We start from the raw sequence: 21,545 nt of genomic DNA on the forward strand, positions 1-21,545 counted from the left end.
AGACGTGGGAGTTCTCAGATACTTACAAGAAGGTCTTCAATGGAAATTACCCACAAGAGTTTTCCGACAACAAAAAGTGGCTGATGGATGTGGATCGATTGTATCTTTGCCACTTGATAAATGGTAACCATTGGTTCGCTTTAGAAGTGGATCTTTTGAAGAAATAATCCATGTTTACGACAGCATACATACAGTTGTCCCGAGCAACACAGATCTTCTAGAAGAGTGTCGTCCTTTCCCCAAGATGATTCCTTTATTTCTGAATGAAATGGTTCAAGAAAAGCTGCGGAAGAAGAATTCACAGCAGTTCAAGATTTTCAAGACTTAAAAGTGTGCCCAAGAATGAAGACCCTGGTGACGGTGGTGTTTACGCTCTGAAGTATATGATAGGCGATTGACTATGGATTTGAAGGACTATATGACAAGTGCATTTCGACAATGCGTATTAATTTAGCTGCCGAGATCTATGATGAGGTTTCGGGTCTGTAGTATTTTCATGTTTTAGAAAACAAACTTATTGACTGCTTTGTAGTATTTAATATTTCGGATATGTAGCATTTCATGTTTCAGATATTTTGTATTTCATGTTTTGAACGTTACAGATATGTACTATTTTCATGTTTCAGGTATGTAGTATTTTCATGTTCGGATATGTAGTACTTTGATTAAAACTGTCTAATCAAAACGACTACAACAGGAAAGAGGACACATTGTCCAACCGGAAACAAGAAACAAGCGAGTAAAACTTATATACCATGGATTATACCTCTTTTAGACCATGGTATAAGTCATTTATTAAGTATACCAAGGCCACACTCCTCTCTTAATAAACATAGTTTCTCCCATTTTACCCCATAAAGATCTCTTTTGGTGGATTCAAACTCCACCAAAAGCATGCAATGACACTATTTAGTTTTCACAAATGTCTAAAGGAAGCAGACAGATGGACATAACATAGTTTGGAGAGTGCTAACGCAATCGATTTGATGAGAACCTCCTTTACTCCTTTTGACAGTTACCAGGCCGCCGGCCATCCATTTACTTTTTTTTGTTCTTATCCTTTAAAAGCAAACAACTTGCTTTTTTTATTCACTAATATCTTCACGTATAGCCAATGGATCCCATTCCACCTTCATTCTGAATTCCTAGTGCATCTTTGATCGATTGCTTCACATTTCCAGGGACTCTCTTACCAAAGAGTATATATAATTTATCAAGGTTGATACATTGTCCCGAAGCTATTCCATATATCCTTACTGCTTTGATAAATTCTTCATATTCACGGGTTTCCTCCTTATAGAAAAAGGCTATCATCAGCGAAATGAAAGTAAGATATCGGAGGGGTAGCGCGTGAAACAAGCATCTCTGTTATCTTCCCCTGATTCTCCGTTTTGCATTACAAATTTAAGAACACCCATTTCATTATATCGTATGCCTTGCTCATGTCCGTTTTAATTGCTAATCTCTTATTCAGCCCTCCCAGTATTGTTCTAAGCGCATGAAACATATCTTGAGAAATCATAATGTTATTTGTGATTTGTCTTCCAATAACAAAGGTTGGCTGTGTTTCGTAAATACGATATGGAAATGCTTTTTTAGCCGTTGGCATAAGACCTTGGAGACTATTTTGTAGCTCAAGTTAGACAAACTAGTGATTGGCAAAATATCGGCCATCTCAGTAGGCTTATCTTTCTTCGGTATGATAAATTTTTTTGTACCATTCAATACTTGAGCCATAATGCCATTGAAGAGTAATAAATTAAACATACATGTTAAATCCCAGAATTTCTGATAGAATAATGTTGTCATCTCATCTGGCCTAGATTCCTTTCTCGGAGGGATCACAAATATGGCTAGCTTGGCTTCCCATTATATAATGGGAGTAGTAAGATCTTCACTAATCAAGTCAATCATATTACCCGAATCATCCATTAAACTCGTACTTTTATTCTTGGTGCGCCTTTGCTTTGTCAAAGCATGAAAAAAATTTGAGTTCCTATCTTTCTCTCGCAACCAACAGACTCTATTTTTTTGTTTCCATGAAATTTCCTCAGCCTTAAAAGTATCAGATAGTTTCTTCAAAGCTGTTGATCTCTCCTCAGTTGTCGCCTTCACTTATTCATTTAGTTCCTCCACTTGCTTTTTGGAATTTATAAAATTTTGTCTCCTCCACAGAATCAACGGAAAATCGAGATATGAGCCATTATATTCGCATAGGTCAAGATTTCTGGTATATTCCATCCCTCAAAAATCTCATGTTTGATATCTTCGCTTTCCAACTAACACTTATAAATTAAAAAAAAAAATTATTGCCTTTATTTGTTTTACAAGGATGTTATCTAGGACAAGACGATGATCTGATCTCCACAGACATAAATACTAAAAATAGTAATGTATTAAATTTATGTGCCAGTCTTCGTTCACAACAGCTCGATCTAAACGACTTCTGACGGTGACCGTCCTCTTTTTCTTACCCAAGACATCATATTTCCAGAAAATAAAATTCCAGAATTCAACAATCATCATCTGATTGAAAGTCAAAACCGAGCTATCAAAGCATTGCATGCCTGCTTCCTTTTTATTATGCCCAGTAGTATTATTAAAATCTTCGATCATGAACCATGGCCCAGTTCTCACAATGGCAAAACGCGTAAGACGTTTCCAAATTTTTTATCTTATTTCTAAAACAGGGTTCCCATCGACAAATGTCGTAAAGAATTTTATTACATCAATGTCTTCTTCAACGTCAATCATTCAATTATTCAAAAACAAAAGCTTAATCTGAAAATCATCCATAAAAAAAAGATAAACATCTTCTTTAGTCAGTGGCTCAACGGTAAACAAATAATCAAATCCTAGATCAGAATGAATTATATACAACAAGCGCTTCTTATCATTTGTCTCGGAAAGGAATACTACTAATGGACTATGCTTCCGGTGTATCTCTTTTAGGCGTTAAATTTTTAGGTTAGACAGTTCCAACTAAAAATATTTATAGATAAAGATCATGTGATTTATAAGTTCCCACCAATCCAAAATTATTTGGAGATGAAGGAGTTTTCGTGTACCACGGATTGACTTTTTCCAATTTAAAATTCAAAGAAATGGTTAAATGTTTCTTAATAATTCAATGGTAATAAGAATTTAATGAAACTCTTTACTCTTGTAAACATGATCACCAGCCAATAAGCTGTGAGTAGTAGATGTATATGCTTATGAAGCCATTATCAAAAGGACCAGTGAAGCCGGGATTCAACACACTATCTATTTAAAACACAGTCAATACGATCAATACCTATCACTTAACATCATGTAGCCTACAAGTTAACAGATTTGTCAAAATATGAAATTGCAATCAAACACTACACAAATTAACCGATAGCCGTGACAGAAGGCAAAACCAGAGAGAAAACGACATAGAAACTGGAGAGAACGAGCCGTGAGGATGGATTGCCTATTTCATCTAGAGCCAGAGAGCATCTAGATGACCACAAGGAATATATTATCAATCCATTAGAAATTGCTATCGACATGGTCTTCATAATTTAGAAACCCTGATCTTCTGTGGAGAGAGGCCCCGTTAATGCTAAGTTAATGGGGATGGTTCATTGGGGTAGATCGGAGGAGATCATTTAAAACAGATTCACAAGAACTAGGAGAAGGACACGATCCTCTGATTTTAAACAACACCAAAGTAAGAATGAAGCATAATGAAGTTGACATCTATGTTCATAATATAGACACGACATCATATTTGTAGGTAGGACTCATGGCATCAGCATAGTAAATAATGATATGTGGTCCAAAAAACTTATGGAGTTTTTTAAGCTTATAAAAAAAATGGAAGGCGCCGTGCATATTATCTAATTTGAATAGGGCCTGGGTTGGACCGTTACTGGCATGAGTTGTTTTCAATATTAATCACCCATTTAAAAAAGAACCATCAATACTATTAAAAAGGAACATTTTTAACTTTTGCCCTTAAACTATCTTGGAATATTACTTATTTGCCATTGGTTTTTCAAAGAGAATTATACCTCTCACAATGGTATAATGGTAATTTGGTTAGTGGAGATACATATTAATCTAAAGCCAAATTGTATTTAAGTAACTATTTTCTTATGAAACATTTACACCCTTTGGCACTTTTTGTGTTTTCAATTGCAAGAATGAACACAATCCATTTGCCACACACTTTAAAGGTGTTGGTTGTCATATATGCCCTCCAACACTACATTCTCTTTGTTAATCTCATTTCTTTCTCAACTAAAAATATCTTGGTTTATTGATTAATTATTTAAATTTCAAACCCAAAAGTAAAAAAAAAAGAGTTAAAATCACTTTCTCAATTCTTATCCACAATCGCTAATCATAATTCTCTTTCGTTCTCCTTCTTCTCTCTGCGGCGAAGATATAGAACCTTAACTGATGTCTGATTACCAAGGCTGGGCTATGTTCGTCGACTGCAGTTTCCTTCTCCGGTATCAGCGAATGAGAGTAATGGCGCAGGATTCAGCCCTTTGATGCCTTCATCACCGTTCACGATCTGTCATTCCACCACTACACGAATCCCTCTCGCCCGATTCCTCACGATCTCTGTCATGGCGTCTATGGTGAAGTGTCGGAGCCGTCACTTGGTTAAAGCTCTCTGTCTCGACCTCTAACTTTTTTCTCGATCCAAGACGTCTCCGCCGGGTTGGCCTCTCCAAGCTGTCTACTCGCGTCTCCGTGCTCAAGCTTTTCCTCCTCGACCGCCAGTGATTCACACCATGGATTCTGTGTTCAAGATTTTCGTGGATGGCCGCCGGTGTTCTTTCTCTTGTGGGGAACAACAGAGTCAAGCATGGTCTCATGCAGAGATCATTTTGGGAGCTTTACCCATCTGATTCTGCGAGCATCTCTTTTCTTGAACAACTCAAGAATTATGCAGCTGACAGTAACATCTCTCTCTCTATCACTCTCTCTCTTCTCTGATTTTTTATTGTGCAATTCAATTTAGTTTGAGATTCATGTTTACTTTTTGTTGATCTTTTTCCTTTTCTCTACTCAAAGTTACCTTGTTTTGTTTAATTTCAATTCTCAATGATATTTCTTATTTAGATTTAGATGTGTAAACGGCAATGCTATTGTTTTGTGTTCATGAGGAAGAAAGTTAACATATCATGTTTTTTTTTCAGACAAGTGGAAGAAAGAAAATTTGCAAAAGGAAGAAAGATAACAAAGAAGTTGCTACAACATTAGTTACTAAGAGGAAGAAACATAACAAATGACAAGATTTCTGCAAGAAAGAGCCTATATTTCCTGGAAATTGAGTGAAACTCTAGTTTCAGGGCTTGAAACAAAGAGACCGTAGAAAGCTGTTGTGTGGATGTGGTCGGTGTGGACAGCGGTTGTGTGGATGTGGTCGCGGTTTTTGTGGATGTGGTCGGTGTGGACATGAGAGTTGTGGCAAGTATGAAGTGGTCAGATAAAAGATGGTCAAATGAGATATGGATAACAGTGAAGATCCCGCCAGCGTCTTCCATGTTCTGGGTTAGAAATTTAAGTTTGTACATTGGGTTCGGCGCCGATTTAGGATCTGAAGCTCTAGTGGGTATGTCATAAAATCCTTCACTTTGTTATTAATATTGTGGGATGTCCATATGGAAAGTCTTTGATATACTTGTTCCCCAAGCTTTATTTATTCTCCAAGTTAGACTTTGTCTCCAAACTATTGTAATCCTATATAAAAGACCCGTTACTCATGGAATAAGACACACCAATTCATTATCTTCTCGTCTTTACTTACAATACGTTATCAGCACGAAACCCTAGCCACTGAGAAAATTCAAAACCCTAATGAAAATTGCTTTTTGTTCTCTAATGTTCTTGGGTTATTCGACCTGTTTCATTTCCAAATCGTGATAATTCAAAATACTAGAACTATATTTATTAAATTATAAATTGTTCTTGTTTTGGATATGCTTTTGACCCGTTTATGCTTCGTTAGACATGTGAAAATCTTAATTGGAATTCTTGTATCAAACTTTGATTTGTCGCATGTTCTTATATGGTTTAATAATTTTTGTTTATTAAATGGTTTTAACATTTTGCAACATTACAATCTTTATCGATTATAAAATGACGAATACAAATGTTAGTCTCTTAAGTAAATCATCGTTGTTTAAGAGTTAACGTATTACATCTCATTTTAATTATTTTTAAGACTTCATATGCTTAAAAAGAAATTAAATTTTTCGGCTGACACAAATTACCAAAACCAAATAGGCAGCATCGATGGTATAATGACGAAATGAGATTATGTTTTCTGCTCTCGATTTGTTACAATTTACTCTCCCTAAGTGATTTCATATTTTACATCTATAAAATTGTGCTTTCGTTCTCGCCTTTGTTTCATTGATATGATTTAAGTTTCTTTTTTTAACTTATTATGAATTCGGTGAATTACATAAGTATCAATTTAAAAAATGGACATTTGTAAAAATTAGTTTCACTCCAGATACATATCTAAGAATCAAAATTTTGAAAATAAATCACCGGCAAACTATATTAACAGGTTAGTGTTCAAATCTAATATATCAAGCTGTTATAGAATATAAGTGCAAAATTGAAATATAAATGTCTGTCTAGTATATATTCACGAGCTCGGTCTAAAAATCATGGAATACTAGAACAACAAAAAATTACTTATTTCAGCAGTTCGGGTAATATCTGAATCCGAACGGGTAATATCTGAATCCGAACGGGTAATATCCTAACCCGAATAGACATCTGAAGATAACCAAACATAAATATATTTAACCCTATATATCTAGTTTACTTCTCTCATTTTATTCAAAATATTTATATTAATGATGCTTATTGCCTGAAATAATATACATATAATTATGGACAAAATTATTTGCTATTCACTTAAAATACATATCAAGCTTTGGTTTCTTGCATTAATAAAGTTGCATCTAAAATTTTAAAACAACAACTAAATTCGTGTTTTTCTATTTTAAAGTTTTATCTCCAAACCTATTAATAGGTTAATCTTTTAAAAATTAGAAAACCAGTTAAGTTAAAATATATTTTAAATACAAAAAACTTAAACAATGAATAATTTATTTATTTTTTCTTCAAAATTTAAATATCCAAACCCGACCCAAAATATCCGAACCCGAACATAAAATACCCGAATCCGACTCGAAGTGTAGAAATACCCAAACGGGTTATATACATTTATACTGAAATACCCGATACGAACACGAACGTGTATCCGAACGTCCACTCCTACGAGATATGAACATTTGTATCTTGCTTGAACAAAAAAAAAGTTAAACAATTGATCACAAAATTTTCAATGTGAGAATTTTACTTTTTTTTTTTTGTAATTTATAGTCGTTTAAAAAATTCAAAATATAACATATAATAAAAAAAATTAGCATATAACAAAAAAATCTAATTTTTTTATTATGTACTTAATGTGATTGTTTAATTTCTTTTAATAGTATAAAATTAAACAAAAAAAAGAGAGATGTAAGAATTTTTTTTATCAAATATGTATTATTCATAATCATTAATTATCATATATATGTTAATCATATTAGGTAATTCCGTAGGTTTTATTTCAGGAAAGAAAAAATTATTTTTTGTACACTACTAATTAATTTGATAGTTAATTTAATAAAAAAACATAGTATATGTTTATATGGACCAACTTATTTTTCTAATAATTATAATAATCATTTTCGTGATGATACGTGGCTACGAAAACATGTTGTAATGCTCCAGAATTAATATATAGGGGATTAGTTTGAGAATTTTCATCATACTTATTATTTTATGATGTTATTATTGTGGTTTTCATAGCCTATGTTCTCTAACAAACCGATGGAAATAAGAGCTAACCCCATAGATCTGGTTTTCCATGGAGTAATGAGCTTAATTCATTGCAATCATCGAGAAGCTACATGATTCCTCTCTTTTTAATAATTTAAGAGAAGCTCATAATAAATATATTATTGGTTTGAGTTGGTGTGGTCATAATTTTACTGCCTGATATTTATTATTATCGGTATAAAATAGATAATCATATACTGTAAATAGTTTAAATCGCTTCATTGTGTATAGGACCTGTTGGCTTGTTGCTTATTTTCTGTTTGGTTAATTATTGATTATCACTACAATCCAGAGCTAAAACCGAGGTGCCTGTCTTATACATCCAAAACTTTGGTTTGGCGTTTTATCAAAAAAAAAAAAACTTTGGTTTGGTGTTTTGGTATCCATTGCTTTAGTTTGAATTCTTTGATATTATATTCACGTTGGATTCTAGTCGGCACGTCTTAACTTTGTGATGACATCTCCTTCTCCCATCACTAAGATAAGTTTTATTTACTTTCTATTTTTATTAGATCTGAATATTAGATCTGAATATATATATATATATATATTCATTGTAGAATTAAATATTTAGAAGCTATGAATAGTGACTAAAGAATGAAAATGAATAATGCATTTTTTAATGTTGTTAAAAAAATTTACCATTCATAAAGAATAGTTTTTTATTTTCATTCTTCTTCGTTCTTTTTATCGTAGAGAAATATACAATAACTTTGTTTCTCTCTAAATATGATAAAAAATAATAATTTCTCCTCGTTCCTATAATTTTAATCCTGTCCATTTTTTCTTATCGGTTTCCAATGTTCCTGTGAAGGTTACCAGTCACAGTCTAAGTGCTCAAACTTGATCTATTTTGTAGAATAAAATATTTTATTGCTTTATTATCGTATAGAAGATTGGTACATATTTAATTTTGATAATATATATATATATAGCTTTTCTAATATAGCAAATTTATCACTATGAATATTTTAAGAATATGCCAAATCATTGGTTTAGTAGTCTCAAGTAACCATATTATTTTAAGTCATGTTTATTCTTTAACTAGTGGTATTTCCGTGATTCGTGCGAGTTGTCTGCCATTTCTATTATTGAGATACGTAATTTTTAAGATTATTTGGGGGTGATTGGTTAAGATGTAACTGTAAAAAATTTATTTTAGAATTTGGTCCGTAGGATTTTTTGATTTAGTTTTAAGAGATGTAGTTTTAAAATTTGCTACGGACAAAAAGATGAAGCTTTAGAAAATAAGACGTTTACAGCTATTTTTTTTGTTTTGTTTGTTGTATCTTTAATTTTTTTGGTTGTAGCTTTAAAAACTAATATATAACATGATTGATAGTTTTTAAGACTGTAGATAAAAATTAAAGCTAAAGTTACTTGCTACATCCCAACCAATCATCCCCTTGGTTTATTTGGAACGTTTGTAATGTATTTAGAGACTGTATTGTAATAATCTTGTGCATTTGTTCTTTTTTGTAGTTGCAGTTTTTTTCCTAGCCTAAACAGTAATGATTAATTTTTCTAAAAGAAAAGTTAATGTACCGAAACTTTCTAATTGAATTTGGTAGAGTTAAAACCTTTTTTAAAATCGTAGGTATGCATTACACAGTTTTTGTGTTATGAAATCTTCTTAGGAGATTATAGAAAAACAATTTTATCTATGAATATGTTGGCCGAGTAAAGATCATATAATTATATATTTAAGTGCACATTGATCTTATCTAGGGTTGTGCATTCGGGAACTTATTCGGGTTTGGTCCGGTCTTTTCGAGTTTCAGATTTTTGGGGATAAATTTTAGCCTCATTCGGGTATTTATAAATTTCGGATCGAGTTCAGTTTGGATAAGGATAATCCATTTAAGTTTTTTTAAAAAAAAATTGAAACTCATATATATTTTCAGTTTCTCAAAATCTAAAAATAAAAATAATATATTACATATAAAATATGAATAATGTATGCCAATATCTAAACTTAACGTATAAATTGGATTGGTATAAATATTTGGATAGAGAATCAACAGATGTTTCAAGTATTTTTGTTGTTTTGAGTATTGTTAACTATTTTAAACATTTACTTGGAAATTTTAAAAATATCTTATATATTTTGGATACTTTTTATATATTAAATCTAAAATAATTAATATATTTAAGTACATAAATCTATTTCAAATGCATTAGGTACTCGAAATACTTCAGTTCGAATCGGTTCGGTTCTCTAGATATCAAATTTTTAACCCATTAAAATATTTAACTAATTTTGGTTTGGATTTAATACTACTTTTTGGATGGATTGGACTCGGTTCGGTTATTCCGATTCGAGCTGTTTGCCCATCCCTAGTCCCACCTTTTTGAAATCCTCTTGCCAAACTTGAATAGATTTTCAACTAAATAGAATAACATACCTTATTAGTATAATATGCATCTCTCTAAAAAGTGTCAGAAGATTAATCCAGAAATATTATTAAAATTTTTCTCTTTCAGATTCTAGTAGCGCTTAAGGGCAAGTTTTGTTGGCCTGAGAGGGTCTTCTTGTATCAAAGATTTGAGAGGATTTCATTTCTTTTTCAATTTCCTCTTATTGTATCTAGCATTTATAAATTTTATATGAAATTCAAACTTATTAAATTAGTCATGTGTATAAGTTCTCTCAAATTCCAGCTTATTGAATAATATGGATTTTGTCAATAAAATCTATCAAATGGGATTTAGTAGGGTTTGGATGATATTTTATAGTGGAAAACAATGGATCGAAATACCCTATGATGGTATTTGAAACTTTTTTAAAACTAAAAAAAAATTACTTCACATTTTTTTAATCAAATTATTTGAAATGAAAAAATAATAAAAAATATTTGAAAAATGATTTTATAAAACTTTTATATATTTTATATATTTCATAAAACGATGAAAATATCCAATTATAGTAATTTAAAAATATATTATTTAATAAATATTTAAATTTTAAAAGATTTTTTCAAAAACTCTAAAATTTCTTCAAAAAACCTTAAAACTTTTATCAAATCTTTCTAGGATTTACTCAAATCTTGAATTTTATCCGATTTACTCGAATTTTGAAAAAAAAATGATTCAATAAGCCCCAGTAAGATTGTTTTAATGTAATTCGAAAGACTTATGTATGCTTTGTGTACTATCTTCTATAAACACACTGGATACCAAACTCAAGGGTCTTGATCCACATAAGGTCATTAGACAGAAGACAACAACCTAACACCATAGTTTGTTTTGACACATTTTCAACAATTTAGTTAGAGGCTCGCAAACAAAAAAGAGTCTATTTAGTTAAAAGCTCTAAACAAAAAGTCAACAAATTAGTGTACTGAAAAAGTAATTAATACATGGTAATAAGAAACTACACTCTAACTTAACATTTTTCGTTCTCTTTTTTGGGGACCTTTCGGAGTTCCAAACAAACATCCTCAGCTTTCTCAAACCATGTCCCGTCTTTCTCCACCATTAAGGAATGGTGGACAAGAACCATTGACCTGAAATTTCAATATGATTAAATTCCGAGTACAAACTATCAGGGAATATGTAGGGAAAAGAAAAGGAAAGCACTGGAAAAGATAGCATTATTTTAACAAAAGTTGTAGTGGAGTTATACGGAAAACATGCCTTCTTGGGTGCATGATCCGGTGTTGGGACGATGGGGTCGTTCCCAATGCTGCCGCATACAGTAGCCTCGACAGATGCATGTTAGTTCCACCAGACGTTGTTGATCGCTGACAGCTTTCTCGATTACATGTGGTTCCCTTGCACTGTCTTTGTCTCCATTAAATTTCTTGGAGAAAAGAGAGATTATGATCCACACATATCGTCTCCAGAGCCACCGTTACCTGTTAACTAGAGGAAAGAGAGATTATGATCATGTTAACACGGAAGTAACTAAGACGGAAGTAACTAAGTTGAACTCTCATACAGAAAAACATGAGGTCAATTAAGCAAATGGGCAAATGGTGTGTCAAAAATCTGTCACGAATGTTGGCTTTGGAAGACGTTGACGTCATTCAGAGATGCGAGAGATCGTGAATCACTGATGCTTTGACTTGAAATTATAACTGATAGCTTGAGCTGAAAAGTGTAGGTTCTACCACCAATGTCTCTGCGGGAAATCAGTATCGGGTTTGTCTTGGACCCTGGACCATGCATCGCAATAGCCTCCTTTTAGATAACACTTACAGCCATTACTCGGGGAGCTAAGTGGTGCCGTGTGAAACAAACCATGAGATGTCCAGCCTGTGCAACAAATTTTGGGAGATAATTTAATTTTCTTAAACTTCAAAATAAGTGCTCATGTGGCAATTACATATTACTGCAAATTCCTCCACCCCATCATGTATTGATTTCGGGTGTCTTTGGTAGGCCCAGATTCTTCTACGCTTTAGGGATGAAGAGTAAGAGAGTTGTTAATTTAAAAAAAACATATATAATGACAACATAAGAGCAGCATTATCGCACAAAAAAAAGGGGTACTTAGCCCTATGGACCCCACAAAAATGGCAAGCAACGATGCTTTCAGCTGCAAAATAAGCGCCGCGTTTTGTTTGTTGCTTCTACTATTCGCGGGCTCCACCAACACGTGGCGGCCCGCGATTGGTTCTTTTTTAATCTGATAAAAAAAATATAAAAAAATAAAAAATAAAAAATAAGCATCCTTAATGGAGTGCTGGGATAAAGATACTCTAAGCAATCATAACTTTAGGAAAAATAATGACGTGTGATTAGATCATATGATTCCAGCTACAGTAACTCCATTTAACTTTTAAAGGAAAAGTATTTCACCAAGCCAATGAACAGCTCAGCTTCCACCAACTTATAGGAGGCTAGTAATATTAGCAACGTCATCGAGCGCAGAAGCTAATACCAACCTCTCCCAAGTTCTATGTTTAAGAATACAAATTTAAAGTTGAGTTACAAACATTGCAGATGTAACGCAAACGAATGAAAGCGTGGTACTAAGATTCATATGTATATAGTAGAGATTCGAAGTATAAAATTTGAAATTTGGTATGTACCTGTGGTGGGAAGTTTAGACATATGCGGTGAGATCCTAGTGTTAGAAATTCAATCTTTTGGACACCAGGTTACTTAAACGAAGTTGCTGTATCACTGACCCTTTACCTACAATGTGTGATTTATGTAGTGTATAAGAGAGACCGAACTATGGATTTTTAAACAAAGTGTGGCGTCTCAAATTCTTACTCGCCTTATAAACTATTGCTTGCAGCCGTGTCTTTGTCAAAGTAAAAGTGAGTGTTAGATCATCTAACTTAGATGTGGCATTGAGAAATAGCCTACCTGAAAATGATGGTTACATAAGCATCCATCGATACCAAAGCTTTCAAGCTTCTGGTGAAGTTCCCGTGATAGTCCATCAAACGCACTAAGTCAAACCGTCACGTCCATGCGAAGTTGTACTGATGTTAGGCAGGAACCTTGAAACAATGTTTCATAACGTACATGAAATATAAGCTTTAAGTTTAGATGAAGCTGAATACTTTGCAATACGTATGTTCGATGTGGTAGTTGTAACCAGAGTGATCGAACCAGGGAACTAACCCCAGTAGAATTAAGGTAACTTCACTAATCCAACATTTAATTTCTCTCAATAACTTGAAGGAATCAGACTCAGTACTGTCTTTCAGAATACCGAAGTTTCAAAGAACACGATCAGACAATTGATTGGATAGTTGACTAAAACGTACCTGCAATAGAGAAATAAGCAGATCTTTCTCATCTCCTCTGTCGGCGTATTTACTTCTCCTTCCTATAAAATTCCATTGCTGCGATTATATGAAACTCATGACGAAACAGAGAAGTATATAGTTTCAAAAAAGAAAACAGAGAAGAATATTTACAGGGTACTTACAACATAGTTGTGGAGGCAACGATGGATCAGGCGCACCGGATTCAAAACCTTTGTGACTTCACTCGGGAATTTTATGTTGGTGTAAGAGTCTTAAAATCGGAGAGAAGAGATAGTCTTTGTTATCTGACGAGAGTTCCGTTGTGGCCGTGGGATGCGGGATGAAGTTAACGAAGAAGAAGAAAGGTCCGAACGTGTTGGTGTTTTTGAGAGTGCAATGGAAGAAGGAAAGAGAACTGAATGAGAACCTTGGAAGATGATGAAATCGAGTCAATGCAAGAGAGTGGGACGAAGTGTATTAATGACGTAAATGCTCGGGTTTAAGTAGCATATAAATGAAAACAGAGGACGTTACAGGGAGTCCTTCCGAAGAGGCGCATTCAGAAGGCAAACAACCGCGGTGCTCTGTATCTAGAGCTTAAAAAAATGTTGAAACCCTATATATATTAGGCCTGAACAAAATAACACGTTAAAAGGCCAAAAATTATACATGATTTTCAATAAACGTAAACAGATGGATTGGCCCATTAGAATTTTGTGTACGCAGAAAAGACTGAATTGAGAGCGACACGTGTCACATTTTCAGATATGCAAGGCTGAGGTGGAGGCATGAGAAGTGAGACTTGTCACCTTTATTGTAATAGACATAACAATTCGCTTAGTTTGAAGAAAACTGGTTTGGTTCGGCTACTTTGATTTAATGTCACAATACATTTGGAAAAATTTATGTGTATAGCTTATAAGTTCAGCACAACGACTGATTATTGAGCACGTTAGTTTGATACTAATTACTGCGAATTTTTATTAATTATGTAAATTTGAAGTTAAATTTTGATGTCTAATGTTGAATATGAGCAATTTTATCCAGGATTTTTCCTTTATAATACATTAAGAGATTATCATGGGATGTGAAACAGGAAGGTTTGAATCTCCAATCTCCACTGCATTTCTCCATGTTAAGTAAGTATTTTTATTTGTCAAGTGTTATATACGAGGTTAATCAAAGTTTGATAAAGTAAAATAGTTTGCATGAAAGTTAGAACTTGTAATATGAATTTTGTTCATTAATTTGATTGACTAGTTAAGAACCTTGGTAAATAATCTGATAGCAAGAAAGTAATAAATATAGTTATTATATTTATTTTTGACATATGGACTCATGGAGATATTTTAGTTTATAAATAATGTTTGATATTTCAATATATTATATTTTATTACCATCATATTTATAAGAGTATTAAGCGAAAGTGCATGACCATAAAAGATACATATTCTATTCTCTGGAGAATAATCCAAAGAAAAGTATAATCACTTGAATGTATGTGATTATCTAAACCTCATTATGTAGTTTGCATCTAAAGTTTACAAGACCCGAAGTCTGTAAATAAATCTTAACTATGTTGCATCTAAAGTTTATCAAAAGTATTTCTCAAGGCAATAAAATTATTTTTGAGAAAGTGCATACATTCTTTTATAGATTGTACTACACAAATATTAGTGTAATGGAGATAAATATATAGTAAACCAGAAGTTTACAAAATATTTGGCACGAACCAGTTAGATTATTTTGGTTTAATGCGAAAAGATACATAAAAATTTATGTGAATATTCATTGAAGAACCAGAAGATTCTTGCAAATGATTTCACATATGTTGGTTGCTCATAAAATAAAATGGTAATACGATTTTCACCAGCCAAATGAAGTTATTGGCATGAATAAAGGAGATTATGGTGGACTGATCATCCACTATGCATCCTTATAATCTTGGTGAATTCACGTCTTAAGTATTTGATAATTATCGCATGTTCATTGGAATAAGTCTTGAACATTTTGAGCAACATAATTCGCATCAAACCAACAAGTAATCACTAGTTGTCCCCATCATTAGTATTGGTCAAAAAACCAACAATTTTCCATCTAAGAATTTTGGATGTGCAATATGCATTCCAATTGCTCCAGCACATAGCTTAACTAAGATATGTTAATGTGGTTAGGAATATATGTTGGATATAACTTTCCATTGATACTTAAGTATCTAAACCCATCCCCTAAGGATATAAGTAAGGGTTGATTTGAATGCTAAAAGTGCATTGGTATTTCCAACATAAGAGGGAGAAAATAAACAGCTGGAAAAGAAAATAAGTTGAAATAAATTATCATTGATCCTCGGATCAAAAAGAATGTGAAATACAAGTCCAAAAGATAATTCAGTTATAGAGCTTAGTAAAGCAGTTTCCGGACACATTTATTGACCCAAATACATAGAGTGATCAAGTAACAATACCAGCTGTAATGATCCAATAAGAGTTGATATTCTACAAGAACAATATCAACTTGCTGTACAAATTGGTTCCAAAGATATATAAGAATCCTCGTAAATGAAAAGGAGCATATATTGAAAGTGGTCAAAATGAGGAAATAATTTTTTTGAATGATCACTAGAAGAGATCAATAAACCTGACTGAAAAAAATTCAGGTACTTGAGACAATGAAGAGATCTCAATAAGTTATAATAAAATGGAACCAATAAGCAAATCAATGCCGATGATATTTATGCATGGAGAGTAGCAGTTGATATGATAAATAAGAAAGAGGATCATGACAGAAAGTATATTGCAAAGTGTACACAGAGAAAAGAAATGATTGGCCAAATCAGAAAAAAAAAATAGACAAATATAGACACTCTTACAAAAGAGATAAGTATTTGGACTAATATTTCGTACACTAAAATGTGTAAAACAAGTGGGATAAATGAGTAGTTGCACACAAAGAAAGATCAGTATAAATTGATTGTGAAGAGACATAGTCTCATGTGGTAGATGCAATTGTTTTCAAATTCCTTATCAATCTGGCAATAAAAGAAGAACTTGGATTATACGACCCACTAAAGAATTATAATCTCTGAAAGATAGAATCCATGAAGGATTGATGATATCATAATCATCTTCGATAGATGTTCGACTGAATTGAAACAAAATATTTTATGGGATATATGAAAAACATTATAAGATTAACTGATGTATCCATTTGTATTTGTCAAGAGATTATGAATCAATAGAATCATTGCTTTGAATGTAATCCAAACTCCTGAAGAGTTATAATAAATTGTTTGTTTGGAATAAAGATCTTGAAAAGACTACATTGTTAAGTATTCTAAACTGTGCATCTAGAATTAATCGATATTATCTTAGAAGAATGATCATATATGATTGATCCTTGAAGTACCATAATTAAGAGTGTTATTTGAGAAAGTTACTAATCTCTTTCAGAACTGAAAGTTGTAATTCCATATGACAAGTAAGAAAGTCTACTTTTCTTCTTGTTAGTTTAGTTTTCTTCTCAGCATATGATTCATAAAAGTGTCCAATTGTGTAGTAATATACACAAAAGCGTTTTATCAGGTAACTCACTCTTTTCTTTTTTTTTTTGAAAAAATGTTAAATTCATTCAAAAAGAAAAAGACTGTTTCTACAACTGTAATGCAACTTCATCTTCACATAAACGATTTGTTAAAATCTAAGCATATAATTTGCCCCCCGCTATCATCTTGTGGCTAACCACATTTGAAGCCCTCATCATATTTCATGTCTCCCATCATTCTGATTGTAGACATCCTGTTTCTCACTTCCTTATCAATCCATTGAACCATTTTTTGCACATTCCTAGGACTCTCTCCATGTCTTCTTCCATTTCTCTCCTTCCATATACTATATACAGCCACTTGAAAAGCATATCTAGTAAGGAATGTAATCAGCTTCGTTTGATCTTTATCCATGAGCAACAAAATTACTCTTCTTGAATCCTCCATATATCTGTTCTCCAGTAGTTTACTCATGAGCTTTCTCCAAATTTCTCTGGAATAATCACATTCAAAGTATAGATGATCCTTGGTTTCATCGGTTGCATTGCATAGAACACACACCGGGTTTGTTGCGGCATCCCATTTGGTCATCCTGTCTCCAGTAGAAAGCCTATTTAGCATTTCTAGCCACGTTAGAAATGAATATTTTGGTGTTGAGTGTTTAAACCATATAGCCTCACTCCAATCAACCACTTGACAAACTGTTGTTAGCTGACTCCAAGTCTTCTTAGAGTTGAAATGGTCTTTGTAAGTATCCTCACTCTGCTTCCAAAGAGGCTTATCCTCTTCCTCATTGACCAATATATGTTCCTGCTGCAATATCAGATTCTCAATAGCTATTAGATGATTTGCTCTATGTCTTCTTCTCCTTCTGTTTTTCACAGCCTCTTCTACTGTTGCTGTGATCGGATCCCAGTATCTATAAGTCCTCCCTGGCCTGTCAGATCATAAATTCTTCCCAGTTGGCTCCAATTATCAAACCAGAATGAAGTTTGACTGCCACTCTTCACCTCTTTCTTGAAAAACCCTTGAGCCATTTCTCTCACGATGTTTTTCCACATCCAAGAACCTTTGCTGGTTTTATCTTTTATTGACCAGAAATTCTCATCACAGACTAGATAGGTTTGAATCCATTTGACCCATATAGATGGAGTTGATGTAAGAATTATCCATATCAGTCGAAGATAGCCTACTTGATTAACCACTCGCATTGATCTTATACCCAATCCTCCTTCTGTTTTTGGCTTACAAATAGCTTCCCATGAAACCTTTGCTTTTCTAGGATTCAAGCTCGGACCTGACCACAAAATGCTGCTAATATTCTCTCCACCTCTGTAAGGCATGCTTGTGGTAATCTAAAAGCCGAAGCCAGAAATTTGTTATGCTGACAATAACTGATTGTATAAGTGCCAGACGACCAGCCATAGGTAAGTGTCTTGCTGTCCATGAACTGATCCTGCTTTTGATACGATCCAGTAACGGCATATAGTCTGCTATCCTCATCTTTTTTGTAAGAAGTGGAAGCCTCAAATACCTCACAGGTAGCTTTCCTGATTGTATTGAGTATCTCGACTCCATTTCATGTCTTCTTGCATCTGACACACCAGCTAAATAGATTGTAGACTTCTCCAAACTTATCTCCAGTCTTGATATCTTTGCGAAATATTCAAAAACCTCAACAATACTGTCTATAGATCTGATCTTTCCATCTGTGAAGACCAATATATCATCTGCAAAGCTCTTGTGTGTGAGATCCATCTTCTGACATCTCAGATGGTAACCAATTCTCCTCTCCGAAGTAGCTTTATCTACTAACTTTGATAGAACATTCATACTGATTACAAACAAGTATGGTGATAAGGCGCATCCCTGTCTCAAGCCTCTTCTACTTCTAAAATATCCCGCAAGCTCGCCATTCACTTGTACCAAGAAGGATGCTGTTTTCACACACAAAGATATCCAGTGTATAAACTCCTGCGGAAATTTCATAGCTTTGAGTGTATTATATCAAACGCCACTGCACTATATCAAACGCCTTTGATATATCAAACTTGATTGCACATCTTTCTGATGTTGATTCTTTATGATATTCCTTGACTATCTCCGTTGCAAGCAGAAGATTTTCGATCAGAAGTCTACCTTTGACGAAAGCCAACTGATTCAGAGCTATGAAATCTGGCAGAGTAGTTTTCAGGCGATTTGTAATGATCTTTGAGACCACTTTATACAGTACATTACAGCAGGAGATAGGAAGGTAATCTTTCATCTCCCGTGCTTCTAATCTCTTCGGAATCAAAGCCAAGATAGTTGTGTTGATTCCTTTTGGTAGAAATCCTTTTGCAAAGAAGGATTTTACAGCTATGATGAACTCTGGCCCCACTGTCTGCCATGCCGCTTTAAAGAACTCAACCGTATACCCATCTGGTCCAGGGGATTTGTCTCTAGGCATTGAGAATAATACCCTTTGAATCCCTTCTATAGTTACCTCCTTAATCAACCGAGCACTATCCTCTTCAGTACAGCGATAAGGTAGTATATGTTCAAGATTTTCCACCGTAATTTCCTCAAAGTCTTGAGGTTCATGCTGTAAAAATTCCCTGAAAAATCTCTCCGCCTCAATCTTCACTGTTTCTGCAGTGTCTACCACAATACCATCATTACAAAGAATCTCATGAATCGAATTTCTAGTGGCTCGAACTGTTACTGCTCTATGGTACACTTTATTATTTATATCCCCCACCTTTAGCCAATGTAGCTTCGACCTCTGTTTTAGATACTTCTCTTCAATTTGTGACAGATTCTCCCATTTAGCAACTGCTTCATTTTCTACTACCATATTCTACTTTGTAGGATTTCTCATACTCATTTCCTGCTTTGCACACAGATCATCAAAAGCTTCTTTAGTCCTTTGTGAGAGATGACCCACCCTTTCCTTTGCTAGATTTCTGATCACTGGCTTTAATGCTTTTTGAGAATCTAAACATTGCAGATGTCGATAGAAATATTGGTTCAATGCTTCTCCAGAATTGTTCCACCATTGGCCTGAACCCTTCCATTTCAGCGAGAACATTTACAAACATAAAAGGCCTCTGAGGACGGTTTCCAACTAGCTTCAGATGTGACCTGCATCTTAGATAATCTGAAGAACCTCCTCCTTCAAAGACACTATAAGAGTTTGGATATTTTCCAATCCAATGATCATTTATGAGAACTCTATGCAACTTCTTTGAGATCAACCCTGATCTCGCTTATTTGTCCATGTGAACAGAAGTCCATGCGATGCAGCATCCATAAGACCACAATATTTGACAGCATTCTCAAACTCTTGCATTCCTTGAGACACTACAGCACTTACTAAATGCTCTTCTATTGCCAGCGTTTCATTAAAATCCCCAACTACCATCCAAGGACGTGCTCGAATAATAGGTGAATCATGTATTTTCAAATCCTTCCTTAACTCCCTCATTTCCTCTTCTTTATTTAATGCATAGATCACTGAATAAAACAATTCCTCCTTCTCATTTTCCAGCAATACTGAAACAGTAATGATATTTTCTTATGTAACTGTTTTCTTCTAATCTAACCGTTTGCACCTATATGACATTTATTTTTGTTTGGCCGGACATATTATGTGCTTAGTGGCCATATACTTTCTTTGATGACTGTAATAATTTCTAATATAACCGGTTGCTCATAAAATTTCTTATATAACTATCCTATTAATAAGTGATCAATAAATTTATTCTTTTTTTTTGGTCATCAGCTTATACAGACTCATACTGACTCTGTGAACCACACCGGTAGATCTTGATCCATGTGAACGACGAAATACGGTTGCTTCCTGACACTACGTGCTAGGCTTTCCGCTCTTGAATTTTGCGTCCTTGGTACATAGATAATCTCTGATCGTATGAAACCTTCTTTCAGGATCCTAATATGTTCCAAACAATTCGCAAATGCTGGCCATTCTTCTGGTCCCGAAACCATCTTCACCAATTGAGAACAATCCGTTGCAAACGTAACCTGAAATTGACGTAATTTTTTCATACATTCCATTGCCCAGATTAGTGCTTCTATCTCCGCATGTAGAGGAGATAGACAAGCCCGGACATTCCGCGCCCCCAAGAGCCCATCAAATCCTTCTAGAGTACTAAGCCAACCTTGTCCGGAGAAAATATCATTCGCCTTCCAGGAACCATTTGTAAAGCACCATCTTCCTGGAATTAATGTGGGATTCATAACTTCTGCCGGAGATACTATCCTATTTCCATTCAATACATGTGCTTCCACCCAAAGAGTTGACTCTGTTTCTGCCAATTTAAGCGTGTCCCTAGGATCCATATCCAAATTACTGAAAACTTTATTATTCTTTCCTTTCCAAATATACCATAGTATCCATGCAAAATGATGAT

This window comes from Brassica napus, chromosome C3, assembly GCF_020379485.1.
Source record: "Brassica napus cultivar Da-Ae chromosome C3, Da-Ae, whole genome shotgun sequence".
Classification (NCBI taxonomy): domain Eukaryota; kingdom Viridiplantae; phylum Streptophyta; class Magnoliopsida; order Brassicales; family Brassicaceae; genus Brassica; species Brassica napus.